The following is a 15,692-nucleotide window of genomic DNA, read 5'->3' on the forward strand; positions in this document are numbered from 1 at the left end:
AATTGCTTCACAATCTAAGAATACTATGTTTTGATGCAGAAAAATCAAAACTCTTGTCAGAAGTGGGATTTGAACCCACGCCTCCATTCGGAGACCAAAAATCTCTCCGTTTTGGAGAAGGTGCACAACCTTGAGTCTGGCGCCTTAGACCGCTCGGCCATTCTGACACAAAAGTGAGTTGAACTTTTTCCAGTAGAGTTGTGAAATTGCTTCTCAATCTAAGAATACTATGTTTTGATGCAGAAAAATCTAAACTCTTGTCAGAAGTGGGATTTGAACCCACGCCTCCATTCGGAGACCAGACATCTCTCTGTTTTGGAGAAGGTGCACAACCTTGAGTCTGGCGCCTTAGACCGCTCGGCCATTCTGACACAAAAGTAAGTTAAACTTTTTCCAGTAGAGTTGTTAAATTGCTTCTCAATCTAAGCATATTATGTTTTGATGCAGAAAAATTAAAACTCTTGTCAGAAGTGGGATTTGAACCCACGCCTCCATTCGGAGACCAGAAATCTCTCTGTTTTGGAGAAGGTGCACAACCTTGAGTCTGGCGCCTTAGACCGCTCGGCCATTCTGACACAAGAGTGGGGTGTACTTTTTCCAGTAGAGTTGTTAAATTTCTTCTCAATCTAAGAATATTACGTTTTGATGCAGAAAAATCAAAACTCTTGTCAGAAGTGGGATTTGAACCGACGCCTCCATTCGGAGACCAGAAATCTCTCTGTTTTGGAGAAGGTGCACAACCTTGAGTCTGGCGCCTTAGACCGCTCGGCCATTCTGACACAAAAGTAAGTTAAACTTTTTGCAGTAGAGTTGTTAAATTGCTTATCAAACTAAGCATATTATATTTTGATGCAGAAAAATCAAAACACTTGTCAGAAGTGGGATTTGAACCCACGCCTCCATTCGGAGACCAGAAATCTCTCTGTTTTGGAGAAAGGGCATAACCTTGAGTCTGGCGCCTTAGACCGCTCGGCCATTCTGACACAAGAGGGAGTTGAACTTTTTCCAGTAGAGTTGTTAAATTGTTTCTCAATCTAAGAATACTATGTTTTGATGCAGAAAAATTACAAATTTTGTCAGAAGTGGGATTTGAACCCTCGCCTCCATTCGGAGACCAGAAATCTCTCTGTTTTGGAGAAGGGGCATAACCTTGAGTCTGGCTCCTTAGACCGCTCGGCCATTCTGACACAACAGTCATTTGATCTTTTTCCAGTATAGTTGTTAAATTGCTTCTCAATCTTAGAATATGTTTTGATGCAGAAAAATCAAAACTCTTGTCAGAAGTGGGGTTTGAACCCACGCCTCCATTCGGAGACCAGAAATCTCTCTGTTTTGGAGAAGGTGCAAAACCTTGCGTCTGGGGCCTTAGACCGCTCGGCCATTCTGACACAAAAGTAATTTAAACTTTTTCCATTAGAGTTGTTAAATTGCTTCTCAATCTAAGCATATTATGTTTTGATGCAGAAAAATTAAAACTTTTGTCAGAAGTGGGATTTGAACCCACGCCTCCATTCGGAGACCAGAAATCTCTCTGTTTTGGAGAAGGTGCACAACCTTGCGTCTGGCGCCTTAGTCCGCTCGGCCATTCTGACACAAGAGTGGGGTGTACTTTTTCCAGTAGAGTTGTTAAATTTCTTCTCAATCTAAGAATATTACGTTTTGATGCAGAAAAATCAAAACTCTCGTCAGAAGTGGGATTTGAACCCACGCCTCCATTTGGAGACCAGAAATCTCTCTGTTTTGGAGAAGGGGCATAACCTTGAATTTGGCGCCTTAGACCGCTCGGCCATTCTGACACAAGAGGGAGCTGAACTTTTTCCAGAAGAGTTGTTAAATTGCTTCTCAATCTGAGAATACTATGTTTTGATGCAGAAAAATCAAAACTCTTGTCAGAAGGGGAATTTGAACCCACGCCTCCATTCGGAGACCAGAAATCTCTCTGTTTTGGAGAAGGTGCACATCCTTGAGTCTGGCGCCTTAGACCGCTCGGCCATTCTGACACAAAAGTAAGTTAAACTTTTTCCATTAGAGTTGTTAAATTGCTTCTCAATCTAAGCATATTATGTTTTGATGCAGAAAAATTAAAACTCTTGTCAGAAGTGGGATTTGAACCCACGCCTCCATTCGGAGACCAGAAATCTCTCTGTTTTGGAGAAGGTGCAAAACCTTGCGTCTGGGGCCTTAGACCGCTCGGCCATTCTGACACAAAAGTAAGTTAAACTTTTTCCAGTAGAGTTGTTAAATTGCTTCTCAATCTAAGCATATTATGTTTTGATGCAGAAAAATTAAAACTCTTGTCAGAAGTGGGATTTGAACCCACGCCTCCATTCGGAGACCAGAAATCTCTCTGTTTTGGAGAAGGTGCATAACCTTGAGTCTGGCGCCTTAGACCGCTCGGCCATTCTGACACAAGAGTGGGGTGTACTTTTTCCAGTAGAGTTGTTAAATTTCTTCTCAATCTAAGAATATTATGTTTTGATGCAGAAAAATCAAAACTCTTGTCAGAAGTGGGATTTGAACCCACGCCTCCATTCGGAGAGCAGAAATCTCTCTGTTTTGGAGAAGGTGCAAAACCTTGCGTCTGGGGCCTTAGACCGCTCGGCCATTCTGACACAAGAGGGAGTTGAACTTTTTCCAGTAGAGTTGTTAAATTGTTTCTCAATCTAAGAATACTATGTTTTGATGCAGAAAAATTACAAATTTTGTCAGAAGTGGGATTTGAACCCACGCCTCCATTCGGAGACCAGAAATCTCTCTGTTTTGGAGAAGGGGCATAACCTTGAGTCTGGCGCCTTAGACCGCTCGGCCATTCTGACACAACAGTCCGGTGATCTTTTTCCAGTATAGTTGTTAAATTGCTTCTCAATCTTAGAATATGTTTTGATGCAGAAAAATCAAAACTCTTGTCAGAAGTGGGGTTTGAACCCACGCCTCCATTCGGAGACCAGAAATCTCTCTGTTTTGGAGAAGGTGCAAAAACTTGCGTCTGGGGCCTTAGACCGCTCAGCCATTCTGACACAAAAGTAAGTTAAACTTTTTCCAGTAGAGTTGTTAAATTGCTTCTCAATCTAAGAATATTACGTTTTGATGCAGAAAAATCAAAACACTTGTCAGAAGTGGGATTTGAACCCACGCCTCCATTCGGAGACCAGAAATCTCTCTGTTTTGGAGAAGGTGCACAACCTTGAGTCTGGCGCCTTAGACCGCTCGGCCATTCTGACACAAAAGTAAGTTAAACTTTTTCCAGTAGAGTTGTTAAATTGCTTCTCAATCTAAGCATATTATGTTTTGATGCAGAAAAATTAAAACTCTTGTCAGAAGTGGGATTTGAACCCACGCCTCCATTCGGAGACCAGAAATCTCTCTGTTTTGGAGAAGGTGCACAACCTTGAGTCTGGCGCCTTAGACCGCTCAGCCATTCTGACACAAAAGTAAGTTAAACTTTTTCCAGTAGAGTTGTTAAATTGCTTCTCAAACTAAGCATATTATATTTTGATGCAGAAAAATCAAAACACTTGTCAGAAGTGGGATTTGAACCCACGCCTCCATTCGGAGACCAGAAATCTCTCTGTTTTGGAGAAAGGGCATAACCTTGAGTCTGGCGCCTTAGACCGCTGGGCCATTCTGACACAACAGTCAGTTGATCTTTTTCCAGTAGAGTTGTTAAATTGCTTCTCAATCTAAGCATATTATGTTTTGATGCAGAAAAATTAAAACTCTGGTCAGAAGTGGGATTTGAACCCACGGCTCCATTCGGAGACCAGAAATCTCTCTGTTTTGGAGAAGGTGCACAACCTTAGACCGCTCGTCCATTCTGACACAAGAGTGAAGTGAACTTTTTCCAGTAGAGTTGTTAAATTTCTTCTCAATCTAAGAATATTATGTTTGGATGCAGAAAAATCAAAACTCTTGTCAGAAGTGGGATTTGAACCCACGCCTCCGCTCGGAGACCAGAAATCTCTCTGTTTTGGAGAAGGTGCACAACCTTGAGTCTGGCGCCTTAGACCGCTCGGCCATTCTGACACAAAAGTAAGTTAAACTTTTTCCAGTACAGTTGTTAAATTGCTTCTCAATCTAAGCATATTATGTTTTGATGCAGAAAAATTAAAACTCTTGTCAGAAGTGGGATTTGAACCCACGCCTCCATTCAGAGACCAGAAATCTCTCTGTTTTGGAGAAGGGGCACAACCTTGAGTCTGGCGCCTTAGACCGCTCGTCCATTCTGACACAAGAGTGAAGTGAACTTTTTCCAGTAGAGTTGTTAAATTTATTCTCAATCTAAGAATATTATGTTTTGATGCAGAAAAATCAAAACTCTTGTCAGAAGTGGGATTTGAACCCACGCCTCCATTCGGAGACCAGAAATCTCTCTGATTTGGAGAATGGGCATAACCTTGAGTCTGGCGCCTTAGACCGCTCGGCCATTCTGACAGAACAGTCAGTTGATCTTTTTCCAGTAGAGTTGTTAAATTGCTTCTCAATCTTAGAATATATTTTGATGCAGAAAAATCAAAACTCTTGTCAGAAGTGGGATTTGAACCCAAGCCTCCATTCGGAGACGAGAAACCTCTCTGTTTTGGAGAAGGTGCACAACCTTGAGTCTGGCGCCTTAGAGCGCTCGGCCATTCTGACACAAAAGTGAGTTGAACTTTTTCCAGTAGAGTTGTGAAATTGCTTCTCAATCTAAGAATACTATGTTTTGATGCAGAAAAATCAAAACTCTTGTCAGAAGTGGGATTTGAACCCACGCCTCCATTCGGAGACCAGAAATCTCTCTGTTTTGGAGAAGGTGCACAACCTTGAGTCTGGCGCCTTAGACCGCTCGGCCATTCTGACACAAGAGGGAGACGAACTTTTTCCAGTAGAGTTGTTAAATTGCTTCTCAATCTAAGAATACTATGTTTTGATGCAGAAAAATCAAAACTCTTGTCAGAAGTGGGGTTTGAACCCACGCCTCCATTCGGAGACCAGAAATCTCTCTGTTTTGGAGAAGGTGCAAAACCTTGCGTCTGGGGCCTTAGACCGCTCGGCCATTCTGACACAAAAGTAAGTTAAACTTTTTCCAGTAGAGTTGTTACATTGCTTCTCAATCTAAGCATATTATGTTTTGATGCAGAAATATTAAAACTTTTGTCAGAAATGGGATTTGAACCCACGCCTCCATTCGGAGACCAGAAATCTCTCTGTTTTGGAGAAGGTGCACAACCTTGAGTCTGGCGCCTTAGACCGCTCGGCCACTCTGACACAAGAGTGGGGTGTACTTTTTCCAGTAGAGTTGTTAAATTTCTTCTCAATCTAAGAATATTACGTTTTGATGCAGAAAAATCAAAACTCTTGTCAGAAGTGGAATTTGAACCCACGCCTCCATTTGGAAACCAGAAATCTCTCTGTTTTGGAGAAGGGGCATAACCTTGAGTCTGGCGCCTTAGACCGCTCGGCCATTCTGACACAAGAGGGACGTGAACTTTTTCCAGAAGAGTTGTTAAATTGCTTCTCAATCTGAGAATACTATGTTTTGATGCAGAAAAATCAAAACTCTTGTCAGAAGTGGGATTTGAACCCACGCCTCCATTCGGAGACCAGAAATCTCTCTGTTTTGGAGAAGGTGCAAAACCTTGCGTCTGGGGCCTTAGACCGCTCGGCCATTCTGACACAAAAGTAAGTTAAACTTTTTCCAGTAGAGTTGTTACATTGCTTCTCAATCTAAGCATATAATGTTTTGATGCAGAAATATTAAAACTTTTGTCAGAAGTGGGATTTGAACCCACGCCTCCATTCGGAGACCAGAAATCTCTCTGTTTTGGAGAAGGTGCACAACCTTGAGTCTGGCGCCTTAGACCGCTCGGCCACTCTGACACAAGAGTGGGGTGTACTTTTTCCAGTAGAGTTGTTAAATTTCTTCTCAATCTAAGAATATTACGTTTTGATGCAGAAAAATCAAATCTCTTGTCAGAAGTGGAATTTGAACCCACGCCTCCATTTGGAAAGCAGAAATCTCTCTGTTTTGGAGAAGGTGCACAACCTTGAGTCTGGCGCCTTAGACCGCTCGGCCACTCTGACACAACAGTCAGTTGATCTTTTTCCAGTAGAGTTGTTAAATTTCTTCTCAATCTAAGCATATTATATTTTGATGCAGAAAAATTAAAACTCTTGTCAGAAGTGGGATTTGAACCCACGGCTCCATTCGGAGACCAGAAATCTCTCTGTTTTGGAGAAGGTGCATAACCTTGAGGCTGGCGCCTTAGACCGCTCGTCCATTCTGACACAAGAGTGAAGCGAACTTTTTCCAGTAGAGTTGTTAAATTTCTTCTCAATCTAAGAATATTATGTTTTGATGCAGAAAAATCAAAACTCTTGTCAGAAGTGGGATTTGAACCCACGCCTCCATTTGGAGACCAGAAATCTCTCTGTTTTGGAGAAGGTGCACAACCTTGAGTCTGGCGCCTTAGACCGCTCGGCCATTCTGACACAAGAGTGGGGTGTACTTTTTCCAGTAGAGTTGTTAAATTTCTTCTCAATCTAAGAATATTACGTTTTGATGCAGAAAAATCAAAACTCTTGTCAGAAGTGGGATTTGAACCCACGCCTCCATTCGGAGACCAGAAATCTCTCTGTTTTGGAGAAGGTGCACAACCTTGAGTCTGGCGCCTTAGACCGCTCGGCCATTCTGACACAAAAGTAAGTTAAACTTTTTCCAGTAGAGTTGTTAAATTGCTTCTCAATCTAAGCATATTATGTTTTGATGCAGAAAAATCAAAACTCTTGTCAGAAGTGGGATTTGAACCCACGCCTCCATTCGGAGACCAGAAATCTCTCTGTTTTGGAGAAGGGGCACAACCTTGAGTCTGGCGCCTTAGACCGCTCGTCCATTCTGACACAAGAGTGACGGGAACTTTTTCCAGTAGAGTTGTTAAATTTCTTCTCAATCTAAGAATATTATGTTTTGATGCAGAAAAATCAAAACTCTTGTCAGAAGTGGGATTTGAACCCACGCCTCCATTCGGAGACCAAAAATCTCTCTGTTTTGGAGAAGGTGCACAACCTTGAGTCTGGCGCCTTAGACCGCTCGGCCATTCTGAAACAAAAGTGAGCTGAACTTTTTCCAGTAGAGTTGTGAAATTGCTTCTCAATCTAAGAAAACTATGTTTTGATGCAGAAAAATCAAAACTCTTGTCAGAAATGGGATTTGAACCCACGCCTCCATTCGGAGACCAGAAATCTCTCTGTTTTGGAGAAGGTGCACAACCTTGAGTCTGGCGCCTTAGACCGCTCGGCCATTCTGACACAAGAGGGAGTTGAACTTTTTCCAGTAGAGTTGTTAAATTGCTTCTCAATCTAAGAATACTATGTTTTGATGCAGAAAAATTAAAAATTTTGTCAGAAGTGGGATTTGAACCCACGCCTCCATTTGGAGACCAGAAATCTCTCTGTTTTGGAGAAGGGGCATAACCTTGAGTCTGGCGCCTTAGACCGCTCGGCCATTCTGACACAACAGTCATTTGACCTTTTTCCAGTAGAGTTGTTAAATTGCTTCTCAATCTTAGAATATGTTTTGATGCAGAAAAATCAAAACTCTTGTCAGAAGTGGGGTTTGAACCCACGCCTCCATTCGGAGACCAGAAATCTCTCTGTTTTGGAGAAGGTGCAAAACCTTGCGTCTGGGGCCTTAGACCGCTCGGCCATTCTGACACAAAAGTAATTTAAACTTTTTCCATTAGAGTTGTTAAATTGCTTCTCAATCTAAGCATATTATGTTTTGATGCAGAAAAATTAAAACTTTTGTCAGAAGTGGGATTTGAACCCACGCCTCCATTCGGAGACCAGAAATCTCTCTGTTTTGGAGAAGGTGCACAACCTTGAGTCTGGCACCTTAGTCCGCTCGGCCATTCTGACACAAGAGTGGGGTGTACTTTTTCCAGTAGAGTTGTTAAATTTCTTCTCAATCTAAGAATATTACGTTTTGATGCAGAAAAATCAAAACTCTCGTCAGAAGTGGGATTTGAACCCACGCCTCCATTTGGAGACCAGAAATCTCTCTGTTTTGGAGAGGGGGCATAACCTCGAGTTTGGCGCCTCAGACCGCTCGGCCATTCTGACACAAGATGGAGCTGAACTTTTTCCAGAAGAGTTGTTAAATTGCTTCTCAATCTGAGAATACTATGTTTTGATGCAGAAAAATCAAAACTCTTGTCAGAAGGGGAATTTGAACCCACGCCTCCATTCGGAGACCAGAAATCTCTCTATTTTGGAGAAGGTGCACAACCTTGAGTCTGGCGCCTTAGACCGCTCGGCCATTCTGACACAAAAGTAAGTTAAACTTTTTCCAGTAGAGTTGTTAAATTGCTTCTCAATCTAAGCATATTATGTTTTGATGCAGAAAAATTAAAACTCTTGTCAGAAGTGGGATTTGAACCCACGCCTCCATTCGGAGACCAGAAATCTCTCTGTTTTGGAGAAGGTGCACAACCTTGAGTCTGGCGCCTTAGACCGCTCGGCCATTCTGACACAATAGGGAATTGAACTTTTTCCAGTAGAGTTGTTAAATTGCTTCTCAATCTAAGAATACTATGTTTTGATGCAGAAAAATTAAAACATTTGTCAGAAGTGGGACTTGCATCCACGCCTCTATTCAGAGACCAGAAATCTCTCTGTTTTGGAGAAGGGGCATAACCTTGTGTCTGGCGCCATAGACCACTCGGCCATTCTGACACAACAGTCAGTTGATCTTTTTCCAGTAGAGTTGTTAAATTGCTTCTCAATCTTAGAATATGTTTTGATGCAGAAAAATCAAAACTCTTGTCAGAAGTGGGGTTTGAACCCACGCCTCCATTCGGAGACCAGAAATCTCTCTGTTTTGGAGAAGGTGCAAAACCTTGCGTCTGGGGCCTTAGACCGCTCGGCCATTCTGACACAAAATTAAGTTAAACTTTTTCCAGTAGAGTTGTTAAATTGCTTCTCAATCTAAGCATATTATGTTTTGATGCAGAAAAATTTAAACTCTTGTCAGAAGTGGGCTTTGAACCCACGACTCCATTCGGAGACCAGAAATCTCTCTGTTTTGGAGAAGGTGCACAACTTTGAGTCTGGCGCCTTAGACCGCTCGGCCATTCTGACACAAGAGTGGGGTGTACTTTTTCCAGCAGAGTTGTTAAATTTCTTCTCAATCTAAGAATATTACGTTTTGATGCAGAAAAATCAAAACTCTTGTCAGAAGTGGGATTTGAACCCACGCCTCCATTCAGAGACCAGAAATCTCTCTGTTTTGGAGAAGGGGCACAACCTTGATTCTGGCGCCTTAGACCGCTCGGCCATTCTGACACAAAATTAAGTTAAACTTTTTCCAGTAGAGTTGTTAAATTGCTTCTCAATCTTAGAATATATTTTGATGCAGAAAAATCAAAACTCTTGTCAGAAGTGGGATTTGAACCCAAGCCTCCATTCGGAGACGAGAAACCTCTCTGTTTTGGAGAAGATGCACAACCTTGAGTTTGGCGCCTTAGAGCGCTCGGCCATTCTGACACAAAAGTGAGTTGAACTTTTTCCAGTAGAGTTGTGAATTTGCTTCTCAATCTAAGAATACTATGTTTTGATGCAGAAAAATAAAAACTCTTGTCAGAAGTGGGATTTGAACCCACGCCTCCATTCGGAGACCAAAAATCTCTCTGTTTTGGAGAACGTGCACAACTTTGAGTCTGGCGCCTTAGACCGCTCGGCCATTCTGACACAAAAGTGAGTTGAACTTTTTCCAGTAGAGTTGTGAAATTGCTTCTCAATCTAAGAATACTATGTTTTGATGCAGAAAAATCAAAACTCTTGTCAGAAGTGGGATTTGAACCCACGCCTCCATTCGGAGACCAGAAATCTCTCTGTTTTGGAGAAGGTGCACAACCTTGAGTCTGGCGCCTTAGACCGCTCGTCCATTCTGACACAAGAGGGAGTTGAACTTTTTCCAGTAGAGTTGTTAAATTGCTTCTCAATCTGAGAATACTATGTTTTGATGCAGAAAAATCAAAACTCTTGTCAGAAGGGGAATTTGAACCCACGCCTCCATTCGGAGACCAGAAATCTCTCTATTTTGGAGAAGGTGCACAACCTTGAGTCTGGCGCCTTAGACCGCTCGGCCATTCTGACACAAAAGTAAGTTAAACTTTTTCCAGTAGAGTTGTTAAATTGCTTCTCAATCTAAGCATATTATGTTTTGATGCAGAAAAATTAAAACTCTTGTCAGAAGTGGGATTTGAACCCACGCCTCCATTCGGAGACCAGAAATCTCTCTGTTTTGGAGAAGGTGCACAACCTTGAGTCTGGCGCCTTAGACCGCTCGGCCATTCTGACACAATAGGGAATTGAACTTTTTCCAGTAGAGTTGTTAAATTGCTTCTCAATCTAAGAATACTATGTTTTGATGCAGAAAAATTAAAACATTTGTCAGAAGTGGGACTTGCATCCACGCCTCTATTCAGAGACCAGAAATCTCTCTGTTTTGGAGAAGGGGCATAACCTTGTGTCTGGCGCCATAGACCACTCGGCCATTCTGACACAACAGTCAGTTGATCTTTTTCCAGTAGAGTTGTTAAATTGCTTCTCAATCTTAGAATATGTTTTGATGCAGAAAAATCAAAACTCTTGTCAGAAGTGGGGTTTGAACCCACGCCTCCATTCGGAGACCAGAAATCTCTCTGTTTTGGAGAAGGTGCAAAACCTTGCGTCTGGGGCCTTAGACCGCTCGGCCATTCTGACACAAAATTAAGTTAAACTTTTTCCAGTAGAGTTGTTAAATTGCTTCTCAATCTAAGCATATTATGTTTTGATGCAGAAAAATTTAAACTCTTGTCAGAAGTGGGATTTGAACCCACGACTCCATTCGGAGACCAGAAATCTCTCTGTTTTGGAGAAGGTGCACAACCTTGAGTCTGGCGCCTTAGACCGCTCGGCCATTCTGACACAAGAGTAGGGTGTACTTTTTCCAGCAGAGTTGTTAAATTTCTTCTCAATCTAAGAATATTACGTTTTGATGCAGAAAAATCAAAACTCTTGTCAGAAGTGGGATTTGAACCCACGCCTCCATTCGGAGACCAGAAATCTCTCTGTTTTGGAGAAGGGGCACAACCTTGATTCTGGCGCCTTAGACCGCTCGGCCATTCTGACACAAAATTAAGTTAAACTTTTTCCAGTAGAGTTGTTAAATTGCTTCTCAATCTTAGAATATATTTTGATGCAGAAAAATCAAAACTCTTGTCAGAAGTGGGATTTGAACCCAAGCCTCCATTCGGAGACGAGAAACCTCTCTGTTTTGGAGAAGATGCACAACCTTGAGTTTGGCGCCTTAGAGCGCTCGGCCATTCTGACACAAAAGTGAGTTGAACTTTTTCCAGTAGAGTTGTGAATTTGCTTCTCAATCTAAGAATACTATGTTTTGATGCAGAAAAATCAAAACTCTTGTCAGAAGTGGGATTTGAACCCACGCCTCCATTCGGAGACCAAAAATCTCTCTGTTTTGGAGAACGTGCACAACTTTGAGTATGGCGCCTTAGACCGCTCGGCCATTCTGACACAAAAGTGAGTTGAACTTTTTCCAGTAGAGTTGTGAAATTGCTTCTCAATCTAAGAATACTATGTTTTGATGCAGAAAAATCAAAACTCTTGTCAGAAGTGGGATTTGAACCCACGCCTCCATTCGGAGACCAGAAATCTCTCTGTTTTGGAGAAGGTGCACAACCTTGAGTCTGGCGCCTTAGACCGCTCGTCCATTCTGACACAAGAGGGAGTTGAACTTTTTCCAGTAGAGTTGTTAAATTGCTTCTCAATCTTAGAAAATGTTTTGATGCAGAAAAATCAAAACTCTTGTCAGAAGGGGAATTTGAACCCACGCCTCCATTCGGAGACCAGAAATCTCTCTGTTTTGGAGAAGGGGCATAACCTTGAGTCTGGCGCCTTGGACTGCTCGGCCATTCTGACACAAGAGTAAGTTGAACTTTTTCCAGTAGGGTTGTTAAATTGCTTCTCAATCTTAGAATATGTTTTGATGCAGAAAAATCAAAACTCTAGTCAGAAGTGGGATTTGTACCCACGCCTCCATTCGGAGACCAGAAATCTCTCTGTTTTGGAGAAGGGGCATAACCTTGAGTCTGGCGCCTTAGACCGCTCGGCCATTCTGACACAACAGTCAGTTGATCTTTTTCAAGTAGAGTTGTTAAATTGCTTCTCAATCTTAGAATATGTTTTGATGCAGAAAAATCAAAACTATTGTCAGAAGTGGGATTTGATCCCACGCCTCCATTCGGAGACCAGAAATCTCTCTGTTATGGAGAAGGGGCATAACCTTGATTCTGGCGCCTTAGACCGCTCGGCCATTCTGACACAAGAGGGAGCTAAACTTTTTGCAGAAGAGTTGTTAAATTGCTTCTCATTCTGAGAATACTATGTTTTGATGCAGAAAAATCAAAGCTCTTGTCAGAAGGGGAATTTGAACCCACGCCTCCATTTGGAGACCAGAAATCTCTCTGTTTTGGAGAAGGTGCACAACCTTGAGTCTGGCGCCTTAGACCGCTCGGCCATTCTGACACAAGAGTGGGGTGTACTTTTTCCAGTAGAGTTGTTAAATTTCTTCTCAATCTAAGAATATTACGTTTTGATGCAGAAAAATCAAAACTCTTGTCAGAAGTGGGGTTTGAACCCACGCCTCCATTCGGAGACCAGAAATCTCTCTGTTTTGGAGAAGGTGCAAAACCTTGCGTCTGGGGCCTTAGACCGCTCGGACATTCTGACACAAAAGTAATTTAAACTTTTTCCATTAGAGTTGTTAAATTGCTTCTCAATCTAAGCATATTATGTTTTGATGCAGAAAAATTAAAACTTTTGTCAGAAGTGGGATTTGAACCCACGCCTCCATTCGGAGACCAGAAATCTCTCTGTTTTGGAGAAGGTGCACAACCTTGAGTCTGGCACCTTAGTCCGCTCGGCCATTCTGACACAAGAGTGGGGTGTACTTTTTCCAGTAGAGTTGTTAAATTTCTTCTCAATCTAAGAATATTACGTTTTGATGCAGAAAAATCAAAACTCTCGTCAGAAGTGGGATTTGAACCCACGCCTCCATTTGGAGACCAGAAATCTCTCTGTTTTGGAGAGGGGGCATAACCTCGAGTTTGGCGCCTCAGACCGCTCGGCCATTCTGACACAAGATGGAGCTGAACTTTTTCCAGAAGAGTTGTTAAATTGCTTCTCAATCTGAGAATACTATGTTTTGATGCAGAAAAATCAAAACTCTTGTCAAAAGGGGAATTTGAACCCACGCCTCCATTCGGAGACCAGAAATCTCTCTGTTTTGGAGAAGGTGCACAACCTTGAGTCTGGCGCCTTAGACCGCTCGGCCATTCTGACACAAAAGTAAGTTAAACTTTTTCCAGTAGAGTTGTTAAATTGCTTCTCAATCTAAGCATATTATGTTTTGATGCAGAAAAATTAAAACTCTTGTCAGAAGTGGGATTTGAACCCACGCCTCCATTCGGAGACCAGAAATCTCTCTGTTTTGGAGAAGGTGCACAACCTTGAGTCTGGCGCCTTAGACCGCTCGGCCATTCTGACACAATAGGGAATTGAACTTTTTCCAGTAGAGTTGTCAAATTGCTTCTCAATCTAAGAATACTATGTTTTGATGCAGAAAAATTAAAACTCTTGTCAGAAGTGGGACTTGCATCCACGCCTCTATTCAGAGACCAGAAATCTCTCTGTTTTGGAGAAGGGGCATAACCTTGTGTCTGGCGCCATAGACCACTCGGCCATTCTGACACAACAGTCAGTTGATCTTTTTCCAGTAGAGTTGTTAAATTGCTTCTCAATCTTAGAATATGTTTTGATGCAGAAAAATCAAAACTCTTGTCAGAAGTGGGGTTTGAACCCACGCCTCCATTCGGAGACCAGAAATCTCTCTGTTTTGGAGAAGGTGCAAAACCTTGCGTCTGGGGCCTTAGACCGCTCGGCCATTCTGACACAAAATTAAGTTAAACTTTTTCCAGTAGAGTTGTTAAATTGCTTCTCAATCTAAGCATATTATGTTTTGATGCAGAAAAATTTAAACTCTTGTCAGAAGTGGGATTTGAACCCACGACTCCATTCGGAGACCAGAAATCTCTCTGTTTTGGAGAAGGTGCACAACCTTGAGTCTGGCGCCTTAGACCGCTCGGCCATTCTGACACAAGAGTGGGGTGTACTTTTTCCAGCAGAGTTGTTAAATTGCTTCTCAATCTTAGAATATATTTTGATGCAGAAAAATCAAAACTCTTGTCAGAAGTGGGATTTGAACCCAAGCCTCCATTCGGAGACGAGAAACCTCTCTGTTTTGGAGAAGATGCACAACCTTGAGTTTGGCGCCTTAGAGCGCTCGGCCATTCTGACACAAAAGTGAGTTGAACTTTTTCCAGTAGAGTTGTGAATTTGCTTCTCAATCTAAGAATACTATGTTTTGATGCAGAAAAATCAAAACTCTTGTCAGAAGTGGGATTTGAACCCACGCCTCCATTCGGAGACCAAAAATCTCTCTGTTTTGGAGAAGGTGCACAACTTTGAGTCTGGCGCCTTAGACCGCTCGGCCATTCTGACACAAAAGTGAGTTGAACTTTTTCCAGTAGAGTTGTGAAATTGCTTCTCAATCTAAGAATACTATGTTTTGATGCAGAAAAATCAAAACTCTTGTCAGAAGTGGGATTTGAACCCACGCCTCCATTCGGAGACCAGAAATCTCTCTGTTTTGGAGAAGGTGCACAACCTTGAGTCTGGCGCCTTAGACCGCTCGTCCATTCTGACACAAGAGGGAGTTGAACTTTTTCCAGTAGAGTTGTTAAATTGCTTCTCAATCTTAGAATATGTTTTGATGCAGAAAAATCAAAACTCTTGTCAGAAGGGGAATTTGAACCCACGCCTCCATTCGGAGACCAGAAATCTCTCTGTTATGGAGAAGGGGCATAACCTTGATTCTGGCGCCTTAGACCGCTCGGCCATTCTGACACAAGAGGGAGCTAAACTTTTTGCAGAAGAGTTGTTAAATTGCTTCTCATTCTGAGAATACTATGTTTTGATGCAGAAAAATCAAAGCTCTTGTCAGAAGGGGAATTTGAACCCACGCCTCCATTCGGAGACCAGAAATCTCTCTGTTTTGGAGAAGGTGCACAACCTTGAGTTTGGCGCCTTAGACCGCTCGGCCATTCTGACACAAAAGTAAGTTAAACTTTTTCCAGTAGAGTTGTTAAATTGCTTCTCAATCTAAGCATGTTATGTTTTGATGCAGAAAAATTAAAACTCTTGTCAGAAGTGGGATTTGAACCCACGCCTCCATTCGGAGACCAGAAATCTCTCTGTTTTGGAGAAGGGGCATAACCTTGCGTCTGGCGCCTTAGACCGCTTGGCCATTCTGACACAAGAGTCAGTTGATCTTTTTCCAGTAGAGTTGTTAAATTGCTTCTCAATCTTAGAATATGTTTTGATGCAGAAAAATCAAATCTCTTGTCAGAAGTGGGGTTTGAACCCACGCCTCCATTCGGAGACCAGAAATCTCTTTGTTTTGGAGAAGGTGCAAAAACTTGCGTCTGGCGCCTTAGACCGCTCGGCCTTTCTGACACACAAGTAAGTTAAACATTTTCCAGTAGAGTTGTTAAATTGCTTCTCAATCTAAGCATATTACGTTTTGATGCAGAAAA

At 42.2% G+C, this 15,692-nt stretch overlaps 36 non-coding genes across 36 annotated transcripts; all 36 read right to left on the reverse strand.

Moving 5' to 3' along the window:
* Window positions 1–54: 54 nt before the first annotated feature.
* On the reverse strand, window positions 55–167 carry trnal-caa (transfer RNA leucine (anticodon CAA)). The gene is made up of 2 exons: window positions 130–167; window positions 55–100 (listed from the first exon to the last, which is right to left on the reverse strand). It is a non-coding gene; the product is annotated as a tRNA-Leu (tRNA).
* A 91-nt stretch (window positions 168–258) lies between these two features.
* Window positions 259–371, reverse strand: trnal-caa (transfer RNA leucine (anticodon CAA)). The gene is made up of 2 exons: window positions 334–371; window positions 259–304 (listed from the first exon to the last, which is right to left on the reverse strand). It is a non-coding gene; the product is annotated as a tRNA-Leu (tRNA).
* Window positions 372–462: 91 nt separating this feature from the next.
* Window positions 463–575, reverse strand: trnal-caa (transfer RNA leucine (anticodon CAA)). The gene is made up of 2 exons: window positions 538–575; window positions 463–508 (listed from the first exon to the last, which is right to left on the reverse strand). It is a non-coding gene; the product is annotated as a tRNA-Leu (tRNA).
* A 295-nt stretch (window positions 576–870) lies between these two features.
* Window positions 871–983, reverse strand: trnal-caa (transfer RNA leucine (anticodon CAA)). The gene is made up of 2 exons: window positions 946–983; window positions 871–916 (listed from the first exon to the last, which is right to left on the reverse strand). It is a non-coding gene; the product is annotated as a tRNA-Leu (tRNA).
* Window positions 984–1,683: 700 nt separating this feature from the next.
* Window positions 1,684–1,796, reverse strand: trnal-caa (transfer RNA leucine (anticodon CAA)). Its single transcript has 2 exons — window positions 1,759–1,796; window positions 1,684–1,729 (listed from the first exon to the last, which is right to left on the reverse strand). It is a non-coding gene; the product is annotated as a tRNA-Leu (tRNA).
* A 499-nt stretch (window positions 1,797–2,295) lies between these two features.
* trnal-caa (transfer RNA leucine (anticodon CAA)) lies at window positions 2,296–2,408 on the reverse strand. Its single transcript has 2 exons — window positions 2,371–2,408; window positions 2,296–2,341 (listed from the first exon to the last, which is right to left on the reverse strand). It is a non-coding gene; the product is annotated as a tRNA-Leu (tRNA).
* Window positions 2,409–2,703: 295 nt separating this feature from the next.
* trnal-caa (transfer RNA leucine (anticodon CAA)) lies at window positions 2,704–2,816 on the reverse strand. The gene is made up of 2 exons: window positions 2,779–2,816; window positions 2,704–2,749 (listed from the first exon to the last, which is right to left on the reverse strand). It is a non-coding gene; the product is annotated as a tRNA-Leu (tRNA).
* Window positions 2,817–3,108: 292 nt separating this feature from the next.
* trnal-caa (transfer RNA leucine (anticodon CAA)) lies at window positions 3,109–3,221 on the reverse strand. Its single transcript has 2 exons — window positions 3,184–3,221; window positions 3,109–3,154 (listed from the first exon to the last, which is right to left on the reverse strand). It is a non-coding gene; the product is annotated as a tRNA-Leu (tRNA).
* A 91-nt stretch (window positions 3,222–3,312) lies between these two features.
* Window positions 3,313–3,425, reverse strand: trnal-caa (transfer RNA leucine (anticodon CAA)). Its single transcript has 2 exons — window positions 3,388–3,425; window positions 3,313–3,358 (listed from the first exon to the last, which is right to left on the reverse strand). It is a non-coding gene; the product is annotated as a tRNA-Leu (tRNA).
* A 91-nt stretch (window positions 3,426–3,516) lies between these two features.
* Window positions 3,517–3,629, reverse strand: trnal-caa (transfer RNA leucine (anticodon CAA)). The gene is made up of 2 exons: window positions 3,592–3,629; window positions 3,517–3,562 (listed from the first exon to the last, which is right to left on the reverse strand). It is a non-coding gene; the product is annotated as a tRNA-Leu (tRNA).
* A 281-nt stretch (window positions 3,630–3,910) lies between these two features.
* On the reverse strand, window positions 3,911–4,023 carry trnal-caa (transfer RNA leucine (anticodon CAA)). The gene is made up of 2 exons: window positions 3,986–4,023; window positions 3,911–3,956 (listed from the first exon to the last, which is right to left on the reverse strand). It is a non-coding gene; the product is annotated as a tRNA-Leu (tRNA).
* A 295-nt stretch (window positions 4,024–4,318) lies between these two features.
* On the reverse strand, window positions 4,319–4,431 carry trnal-caa (transfer RNA leucine (anticodon CAA)). The gene is made up of 2 exons: window positions 4,394–4,431; window positions 4,319–4,364 (listed from the first exon to the last, which is right to left on the reverse strand). It is a non-coding gene; the product is annotated as a tRNA-Leu (tRNA).
* A 292-nt stretch (window positions 4,432–4,723) lies between these two features.
* On the reverse strand, window positions 4,724–4,836 carry trnal-caa (transfer RNA leucine (anticodon CAA)). Its single transcript has 2 exons — window positions 4,799–4,836; window positions 4,724–4,769 (listed from the first exon to the last, which is right to left on the reverse strand). It is a non-coding gene; the product is annotated as a tRNA-Leu (tRNA).
* Window positions 4,837–5,131: 295 nt separating this feature from the next.
* On the reverse strand, window positions 5,132–5,244 carry trnal-caa (transfer RNA leucine (anticodon CAA)). The gene is made up of 2 exons: window positions 5,207–5,244; window positions 5,132–5,177 (listed from the first exon to the last, which is right to left on the reverse strand). It is a non-coding gene; the product is annotated as a tRNA-Leu (tRNA).
* Window positions 5,245–5,743: 499 nt separating this feature from the next.
* trnal-caa (transfer RNA leucine (anticodon CAA)) lies at window positions 5,744–5,856 on the reverse strand. The gene is made up of 2 exons: window positions 5,819–5,856; window positions 5,744–5,789 (listed from the first exon to the last, which is right to left on the reverse strand). It is a non-coding gene; the product is annotated as a tRNA-Leu (tRNA).
* Window positions 5,857–6,355: 499 nt separating this feature from the next.
* trnal-caa (transfer RNA leucine (anticodon CAA)) lies at window positions 6,356–6,468 on the reverse strand. The gene is made up of 2 exons: window positions 6,431–6,468; window positions 6,356–6,401 (listed from the first exon to the last, which is right to left on the reverse strand). It is a non-coding gene; the product is annotated as a tRNA-Leu (tRNA).
* A 91-nt stretch (window positions 6,469–6,559) lies between these two features.
* Window positions 6,560–6,672, reverse strand: trnal-caa (transfer RNA leucine (anticodon CAA)). The gene is made up of 2 exons: window positions 6,635–6,672; window positions 6,560–6,605 (listed from the first exon to the last, which is right to left on the reverse strand). It is a non-coding gene; the product is annotated as a tRNA-Leu (tRNA).
* A 91-nt stretch (window positions 6,673–6,763) lies between these two features.
* Window positions 6,764–6,876, reverse strand: trnal-caa (transfer RNA leucine (anticodon CAA)). The gene is made up of 2 exons: window positions 6,839–6,876; window positions 6,764–6,809 (listed from the first exon to the last, which is right to left on the reverse strand). It is a non-coding gene; the product is annotated as a tRNA-Leu (tRNA).
* Window positions 6,877–7,171: 295 nt separating this feature from the next.
* trnal-caa (transfer RNA leucine (anticodon CAA)) lies at window positions 7,172–7,284 on the reverse strand. Its single transcript has 2 exons — window positions 7,247–7,284; window positions 7,172–7,217 (listed from the first exon to the last, which is right to left on the reverse strand). It is a non-coding gene; the product is annotated as a tRNA-Leu (tRNA).
* Window positions 7,285–7,375: 91 nt separating this feature from the next.
* On the reverse strand, window positions 7,376–7,488 carry trnal-caa (transfer RNA leucine (anticodon CAA)). Its single transcript has 2 exons — window positions 7,451–7,488; window positions 7,376–7,421 (listed from the first exon to the last, which is right to left on the reverse strand). It is a non-coding gene; the product is annotated as a tRNA-Leu (tRNA).
* Window positions 7,489–7,780: 292 nt separating this feature from the next.
* On the reverse strand, window positions 7,781–7,893 carry trnal-caa (transfer RNA leucine (anticodon CAA)). The gene is made up of 2 exons: window positions 7,856–7,893; window positions 7,781–7,826 (listed from the first exon to the last, which is right to left on the reverse strand). It is a non-coding gene; the product is annotated as a tRNA-Leu (tRNA).
* Window positions 7,894–7,984: 91 nt separating this feature from the next.
* trnas-cga (transfer RNA serine (anticodon CGA)) lies at window positions 7,985–8,097 on the reverse strand. The gene is made up of 2 exons: window positions 8,060–8,097; window positions 7,985–8,030 (listed from the first exon to the last, which is right to left on the reverse strand). It is a non-coding gene; the product is annotated as a tRNA-Ser (tRNA).
* A 295-nt stretch (window positions 8,098–8,392) lies between these two features.
* On the reverse strand, window positions 8,393–8,505 carry trnal-caa (transfer RNA leucine (anticodon CAA)). Its single transcript has 2 exons — window positions 8,468–8,505; window positions 8,393–8,438 (listed from the first exon to the last, which is right to left on the reverse strand). It is a non-coding gene; the product is annotated as a tRNA-Leu (tRNA).
* Window positions 8,506–9,001: 496 nt separating this feature from the next.
* Window positions 9,002–9,114, reverse strand: trnal-caa (transfer RNA leucine (anticodon CAA)). The gene is made up of 2 exons: window positions 9,077–9,114; window positions 9,002–9,047 (listed from the first exon to the last, which is right to left on the reverse strand). It is a non-coding gene; the product is annotated as a tRNA-Leu (tRNA).
* A 496-nt stretch (window positions 9,115–9,610) lies between these two features.
* On the reverse strand, window positions 9,611–9,723 carry trnal-caa (transfer RNA leucine (anticodon CAA)). Its single transcript has 2 exons — window positions 9,686–9,723; window positions 9,611–9,656 (listed from the first exon to the last, which is right to left on the reverse strand). It is a non-coding gene; the product is annotated as a tRNA-Leu (tRNA).
* A 91-nt stretch (window positions 9,724–9,814) lies between these two features.
* On the reverse strand, window positions 9,815–9,927 carry trnal-caa (transfer RNA leucine (anticodon CAA)). The gene is made up of 2 exons: window positions 9,890–9,927; window positions 9,815–9,860 (listed from the first exon to the last, which is right to left on the reverse strand). It is a non-coding gene; the product is annotated as a tRNA-Leu (tRNA).
* Window positions 9,928–10,222: 295 nt separating this feature from the next.
* On the reverse strand, window positions 10,223–10,335 carry trnal-caa (transfer RNA leucine (anticodon CAA)). The gene is made up of 2 exons: window positions 10,298–10,335; window positions 10,223–10,268 (listed from the first exon to the last, which is right to left on the reverse strand). It is a non-coding gene; the product is annotated as a tRNA-Leu (tRNA).
* Window positions 10,336–10,831: 496 nt separating this feature from the next.
* Window positions 10,832–10,944, reverse strand: trnal-caa (transfer RNA leucine (anticodon CAA)). The gene is made up of 2 exons: window positions 10,907–10,944; window positions 10,832–10,877 (listed from the first exon to the last, which is right to left on the reverse strand). It is a non-coding gene; the product is annotated as a tRNA-Leu (tRNA).
* A 91-nt stretch (window positions 10,945–11,035) lies between these two features.
* Window positions 11,036–11,148, reverse strand: trnal-caa (transfer RNA leucine (anticodon CAA)). The gene is made up of 2 exons: window positions 11,111–11,148; window positions 11,036–11,081 (listed from the first exon to the last, which is right to left on the reverse strand). It is a non-coding gene; the product is annotated as a tRNA-Leu (tRNA).
* A 292-nt stretch (window positions 11,149–11,440) lies between these two features.
* trnal-caa (transfer RNA leucine (anticodon CAA)) lies at window positions 11,441–11,553 on the reverse strand. The gene is made up of 2 exons: window positions 11,516–11,553; window positions 11,441–11,486 (listed from the first exon to the last, which is right to left on the reverse strand). It is a non-coding gene; the product is annotated as a tRNA-Leu (tRNA).
* A 91-nt stretch (window positions 11,554–11,644) lies between these two features.
* Window positions 11,645–11,757, reverse strand: trnal-caa (transfer RNA leucine (anticodon CAA)). Its single transcript has 2 exons — window positions 11,720–11,757; window positions 11,645–11,690 (listed from the first exon to the last, which is right to left on the reverse strand). It is a non-coding gene; the product is annotated as a tRNA-Leu (tRNA).
* A 1,102-nt stretch (window positions 11,758–12,859) lies between these two features.
* Window positions 12,860–12,972, reverse strand: trnal-caa (transfer RNA leucine (anticodon CAA)). Its single transcript has 2 exons — window positions 12,935–12,972; window positions 12,860–12,905 (listed from the first exon to the last, which is right to left on the reverse strand). It is a non-coding gene; the product is annotated as a tRNA-Leu (tRNA).
* A 91-nt stretch (window positions 12,973–13,063) lies between these two features.
* On the reverse strand, window positions 13,064–13,176 carry trnas-cga (transfer RNA serine (anticodon CGA)). Its single transcript has 2 exons — window positions 13,139–13,176; window positions 13,064–13,109 (listed from the first exon to the last, which is right to left on the reverse strand). It is a non-coding gene; the product is annotated as a tRNA-Ser (tRNA).
* A 295-nt stretch (window positions 13,177–13,471) lies between these two features.
* On the reverse strand, window positions 13,472–13,584 carry trnal-caa (transfer RNA leucine (anticodon CAA)). The gene is made up of 2 exons: window positions 13,547–13,584; window positions 13,472–13,517 (listed from the first exon to the last, which is right to left on the reverse strand). It is a non-coding gene; the product is annotated as a tRNA-Leu (tRNA).
* A 496-nt stretch (window positions 13,585–14,080) lies between these two features.
* trnal-caa (transfer RNA leucine (anticodon CAA)) lies at window positions 14,081–14,193 on the reverse strand. Its single transcript has 2 exons — window positions 14,156–14,193; window positions 14,081–14,126 (listed from the first exon to the last, which is right to left on the reverse strand). It is a non-coding gene; the product is annotated as a tRNA-Leu (tRNA).
* Window positions 14,194–14,485: 292 nt separating this feature from the next.
* Window positions 14,486–14,598, reverse strand: trnal-caa (transfer RNA leucine (anticodon CAA)). The gene is made up of 2 exons: window positions 14,561–14,598; window positions 14,486–14,531 (listed from the first exon to the last, which is right to left on the reverse strand). It is a non-coding gene; the product is annotated as a tRNA-Leu (tRNA).
* Between the last annotated feature and the right edge of the window lie 1,094 nt (window positions 14,599–15,692).

The sequence above is a fragment of the Astyanax mexicanus genome, chromosome 15 (assembly GCF_023375975.1).
Source record: "Astyanax mexicanus isolate ESR-SI-001 chromosome 15, AstMex3_surface, whole genome shotgun sequence".
Classification (NCBI taxonomy): Eukaryota; Metazoa; Chordata; class Actinopteri; order Characiformes; family Acestrorhamphidae; genus Astyanax; species Astyanax mexicanus.